This window comes from Carya illinoinensis, chromosome 16 (assembly GCF_018687715.1).
Source record: "Carya illinoinensis cultivar Pawnee chromosome 16, C.illinoinensisPawnee_v1, whole genome shotgun sequence".
Lineage (NCBI taxonomy): Eukaryota > Viridiplantae > Streptophyta > Magnoliopsida > Fagales > Juglandaceae > Carya > Carya illinoinensis.
Window position 1 is genome coordinate 13,439,572 of NC_056767.1, and position 6,815 is coordinate 13,446,386.

Sequence of the window (6,815 nt, forward strand, 5' to 3'; positions counted from 1 at the left end):
CATGTTAAGATGATCAATCTCACTCACCCTCGCCATTAACCTTCGAGACAAGATCGTAACAGATGCAGCATATTGACTACTAAGCATTCTTGATTCTGCAATAATCTCAAATCAGCCTTACTAGAAAAACGGTTCACTGCTCCTATCATGGTATTGACGGCCTCAGGAGAGAAGATTGATGATTGATGCGTCAAGGGTTCCTGATTCAAGTCTGGAACATTAGTGGAAGAGAATTGCTCAGCCATTCTATCGTTGTGGAAAAACAGAACTCAGGTCAAGAAGCAATTATTTTTTTTGGCATCCGATAGATGAAAATGATCATTTTTTTATAGAAACTCGGAGCCTTCAATCCCGTTTGTCAATAACATCAGGCGATTGTTTAATCTTTAGCCGTATTAAATTCATAGAGTTAGGCCTCGAGGCTTTGCAGCACTTGTCGGGTCACGGATGACTCCATTTTTCAACTATCTATAGTGTCTACTAACGCACCGTTTTCTTCAGTCTATTTACTTATTGCGGATCCTTTTTAATGATGCCAAAAGGGGAAGAAGTGTTAGACTAGAATATTAACACTGTTTAAATTGCTAAACTTGTTATATATGCTTGGAATTATATTTATACTTTTGCTTGAAAAACTAACGCACATTCTCAGGGGAATCTTAAGTATTAATACAGGTTTCAGGTTCTATCAAGTATTTGTCATCATCAAAAAGGGGGAGATTGTTGAATCCAAGATTTCAAGTTTTGTGTAATTATATATTTACACATGGATTTTGATGATAACAAATGAATTCAAAGAATAAAGAAGTCTCAAGCTCAAGTTGTCTACACAATGGAGTCAAGCACATCAAGGAAACAAGCATGAGCAAGAAGGGAACAAGTTCACATTAAAATTATAGAGTAATGTTGTAAATCTCTTCAAAATTTGAAATTAGGATTAATGCTCAAAATTAATATTTTATCATAAAGCATTAAAATACATTTTTCACATGTGCATGAATATTTTTGAAAATTTTGAAAGATGATTGATTGTCATCTTTTGCATGTGCATGCCTTGATTAAAGGGTTGAACTTTGAAAATTTTGAAAGATGATTGATTGTCATCTTTTGCATGTGCATGCCTTGATTAAAGGGTTGAACTTTGAAAATATTAAAGATGATTGATTGTCATCTTTCACATGTGCATATTTTATTTGAATTTTTTCAAAAGTGATTGATGCTTTTTTAGACTTATACAGAAGGTAGATGATTTTATTTGAAAAATTTGAAAAGTAAAGTGTGTTCATTTTGTCATATGCAAAAAGTAAAAGATTAGGTTTGAATTTTTTGAAAAGGAAAATGTGCTCATTTTGTCATATGCCAAAAGTAAAAAATTAGGTTTGATTTTTTTGAAAAAGTGAATGATGTTGTCTTTGACAATTGAAAAAGAAGAACCTTTTATTTGAATTTTTTGAAAAAGTGAATGATGTTGTCTTTGACATGTGAATCTTTTTAAATTTGAATATGAAGTCTCATATGCCTATAAATAGATCATTTGAGAGCTTCACATTTATAACACCAAGAGCATACAACATTCATTCAAAGCTTTCATTCTCTCTTCTCTAAGCATTGAGCCTTAATTCTTGTTCATTTTGAGAGATATAGTTTGCGCTGTATTGTTCTTATTTCACTCATTGAGGAGTGTTTTCTGATAACCTACCCACTATCAGCTCTTGTATCAGAAAAAGGGTGTGTATAACCCTTGTGTGTAGAAAGTATTCTACACGGGGAATAATTGAATCACCACGTGTAAGGTGATTGCAAGTGTAGAGGGTGTTCTACACGGATCCTTTGTAGCGGTGTTGTTCAAAGGTGTAATAGGTTTTTATCTCCACCTGAAGGAGGTTGAATAGTGAATTTGGGAATCCTCAAGGGGTAGCTTGAGGCGAGGACGTAGGCAGTGGGGCCGAACCTCGTTAACATACTGAGTTTGCTTCTCTCTTACCCTTACTCTTTATATTTATTGTTATTTCATATTTTTTTTAATTTTTTATATTATATATTTGATTTATAATTGTTATTTTTTTTAATACAACTCAATTCACCTCCCCTCTTGTGTTAGTCATCTGGGCAACAATTAGCAAAAAAAAATTATATAAAAATAAATTTACAAACTGAGATAGTTTGATGTGATATATTAAATTGTAAAATTACTTTTATTACAAAGTAGATCTAACATATTCTATTAATCTATATCAATTTGTAGGTTTATTTTGTATAATATTTTTATGTTTGTAACAATTCTCTTTATTTAATGATAAAGGAAATATTTTTTTAATAATTGTAATTTTTTTTATTTTAAAAATATTTAGAGAAGTTTAAAAAATGGTTAAAGAAAATAAAAATAAAAAATAAAAAATAAAAAAGAATCTACACTATTCGGTACCCATTCGACATTTGATCCGGAATTTTCGATAGGAGTGGTACCACTCTTTAGGCTAGCATCCCACTTTTTGTCTTATCACTATTCCACTCTAAACCGAATCCAACGGACCAACACATTATAAATCTAAATTCACTGTAATAATAAAATATTATTTCTTTTCAATTTCTTTATTATTTTATTATTAATTTTTTTGGTCATATTTTTTTAACTTATATTATAATTTTATAACATGCAATTTTTTGTTTTTGTCATATTTAACAACACAACGGTTATATCGTTTATTATAAATAAATAATTTTTTTAAAAATATATTTTCAATAATCATTTTTGCTCAATCTAATTGTAATAACTAATTCCTATATGATACTAAAATGTGTTCATGTGGTTGGCAAAAATAAAGTACTATATTCTTATATGTAGCATATGAAATGATATTTACAGTCATATATAAAATATATATTTCTTTTGAAAAATATAAGTAAAAATAGAATTTATATAAAAAAATTAATATTTTAATAATAAATATTTTTTTTTTTTAAATGTACGATATTTACATAATTAATAAATGTATCTAATAAATCCTAACGAGGAAAGGCGCAAATCTAGAACTACAACCAAAATGTCCAGCAACTTTTCTTGCATTAATGAAACATAAAGCACCACATAAAAAGTAGCTAATTTCATATACAAAGAACTCGACAAGTTAACGAGATAAATGAGAGGGAGAAGACACCTTCCAACTAATTTCTATGAGTGTCAGACCTATCATCAAACTTCTTAGCTCCGTCGATTTGCCCCGCCCCTGTTTACTAATTTACCCAGGCTTTATTGCCGTGTCAAACTTTGCCTGTAGAGAACATACAACAATTAACTGATGTCCAGACGACTGACAACACCCAGGAATTGAAAGTTGCATTTTGTCAAATTTTAATTATAGTCGTAAGTGTAAGTTCTTCTTATATCTCATGTGATAAAATTGAAGGTAGGTGATATGTAAAATTTTAAATTATTTAAAAAAATTATTGTTTTTTATAAAATTTTAATGAGATTATAATTATATCATTAATTAATTTTTTAAAATATAAGTAATGTAGTTTGAATCTTTTATTAGGACATTACAGTTACTTTTTATTGATTTAAGCATCAGAATGTTTGTGAGCATATAATACCGACATTCTCTTACATTTTGTACGTGAAGAATTACGTCTAGATAGTGAGATACGTCCTTAACACATAATAATATATTTATAATAATTAATTTTTTTAAATAATTTACGTGATAATCTAGAAATTAATTTTGTCAGATGTGGAGAAGAAGAAATCAAAATGTCCGGCATCGTTTCTTGCATTAATGAAACATAAAGCCATACATTAAAAGTAGCTAATTTCATATATATAAAGAAGTAGACAACTTAATGAGCTACATAAGAGGGAGAACACACCTTCCAAGTAATTTATCAGTGTCAGACCTATCCAACTTCCTAGCTCCGCCGATTTGCCAAGGCGTCATTGCCGTGTCAAAGTTTGCCTGTACTGTACATAAAACAAAGTGATCATGTCGAGACGACTGACAACATCCAGGAATCCAAAGTTGCATGTTGACAAATAATGAAAACAAAAAAAAACAAAAAAAAACTACTCTGCCGCCTAATACATACCGTTCGAGTTGATTATTGGTCAATTTTTTTTCTTAATTGTTAAAGAAGCGATTTTAAGATTATTGGTATATATATATATATATATATATTAAAAATATTTAAATATTTTTTAAAATGTAAAAAAAAAAAAAAAACTCAAAAAGCAAAAAACAGTAACAATGAGGAGTGTTTCTCAAGTGACAGAGTAGCACCGCTCAATTTTAATTATACTCGTAAGCACATGAATAGTATCAAAATATAGTTTAGTAAAATGAGATTGAATCTATAGAGACTTGTAAGAAAGTAGGAGATTAATAAAATATAATCTAAATAAATTTTAATCTACTTCAGATAAAGAGTTCTAAAATAAAAAATAAAATAAGAAGTTAAGAACTAAATAATTAATGAATCAAAGCAAAAAAATAATCAATGCAATAAGCTAATCACACAATAAAGAATGAAAATAAATTCTAAAAATGAAAATTAATATAAACAATGAATAAATTATTAATGGAGTAGCAGCTGGGATTTAGGGATTCATCTCATTAATTCATAGTAGAGGATCCATTTAGTGTTTTCAGACCAACAGGAAATGGTTTCAATCACACGGCCTAAGCTGGAGGTTCCAGGCCCAATAGGGGTTCTATGTGCCATCTTGCATGAAAGGATAAGAATTCCATAAATGTATATGATCACTTTGGTTACCTGGGGATAATCTAAACTGATAAACCTCCCGTGAGATAGGTATCACGTGAGCATGATCTAACTGCAGTGTTGATCTAACTCAATCTAATGCCTATATATTTATATACACACACACACACACATCGGGCAACCCCAAAAATGTACTCAACTTGAATTCTTGATTAATGGTGTGTTACTCTTTTACTGATTTAAGCATCAAAGTGTTTGTAGGTGTATAATACCGACATCCTCTAACATTTTGTAGGTGAACAGTTACGTTTGGGTAGTGGCACACGTCCTTAACACATAGTAATATATTTATGATAGTTGATTCTTCTTGAAAATCTACATGATAATCTAGAAATCAATTTTGTTGGATATGGTAAAAAAGAAATAGCTATGTTTTTTAAGAAAATTTTCTGCCTCCTGGCAAACTAGTGCATCTATCTTACCAGGCACTTGAGGACCACAAGCAAGTCGTGAAGAAGACCCCTTCTAGTGTAGGAACAACTGTCATAGCAGATCAACACTGGTGCACCTCCTCCCAATTCTTATAAAATTTAATTGGGATGTTGCTATTGAAAAAGTACATCGCAAAGTAGGCATAGGGTCATAGTCCGAAATTGGGAAGGCGGAGTTTTGGCTCCACTAAGATCATCTAGGGAATTATATCCAGATGCTCAATTGGGAGAATCCATTGTAGCTCTTAAAACCTCTATTATGTGCCAAGAGTTAGGACTGAAGCAAGTGATACTTGAGGGAGATGCATTGTTCGTACTAAACGAGATCAACAACCTTGAAGAGAAATGGATTTCAGTGGGGATGATCATTAGAGATGTCAAAGATTTGATGGAGAAGGTGGCTCACTGGACTGTTTGGCATGTCTCTAGAAATATTAATAAAGTGGCACATGCATTATCATAGAATGCACTTGAACTCTCTCAGTAGAGAATTTTATTGCAGGAAATTCCTTCTTGTATATATTCTTTGATAAATGAAAATCAATAAGACCAATCTTTACCTCAAACAAAAAAAAAAATCAATCTTGTCATTATAAAAAATATCATCCAAACCTTTTTTTTTTTTTAAATCTATAGTATACTGCCATTTTTGGGGCTTCAAAATTGGCCAAAAGAGGACTTATATCTGCATCCCAATAAAGAAGAATGAATATCAACCAAATAACCTGCTTCTTCTTTTCCTTTCTCAGCTTAATTCCTTTTTCAATATGCAATATAACAATGGCACTTTAGATTTAGCAAGTATTATTATATAGTCAAAGCTATGAGGGGAGTTATTCCCTGGGCTGGGGCCAGGGCTAGGCCCAGCCAAAGAGGCCCAGCCCATGGGGCCCGAAGAAGAAGCAATTAGGCAATACAAGCTAGTCAGGGGTTGGAAAGAGAATTGTCTGACACCACTACTAACCGACAACCCCAACGTGCAAGGTCATGAACAATCCTTGTCCCTGGACCGCAGCGGCTGGACCAACCTTAGAAGTGGACGCATCTAATCAAAGTCATGCCACATTTAATGGAGTGCAGAGATGGGCACACCACGATGAAGGAGCTATGCTGCATTTAATGAAGTTTAGGGGTGGGTACGCCATGACGTGCCTCCTGGGTTGTTAGTGGTCGCCACGATTAGGTCTTGTTACACGGCTGAAAGCTGGCAGGGAGATGCAACCTGAGTATGGAGTGACGCCTCAACGATCCCCTTTCCAAGGATCACCCTAACCAGGTATATATATCCCTTCCCTCAGCAAGGGGAGGGCTCTCTGACACTTTTCACACTCAAGCTCCTATAATTCCAATATAGGAAACCCTATTCTAACTTAAGAATCGAAGGTATCCCTTACCATCATGAAGCTCCCATTTTTCCATAGCTCTTGGTGCGAGTTGGGTTTTTGTGGAATTGCTCAAGTTTCGAAACACGATATCAACACACAGCTATTGGCATGTATTCATCTCAACTTGATACAAACTATGGAAGGGAAAAAAAGAGGTTGGAGTCTTTGACCCACCAAAGAACAAACTTGTCTCATGAGGTGAATCCGATGAGTTTTAAGTTTG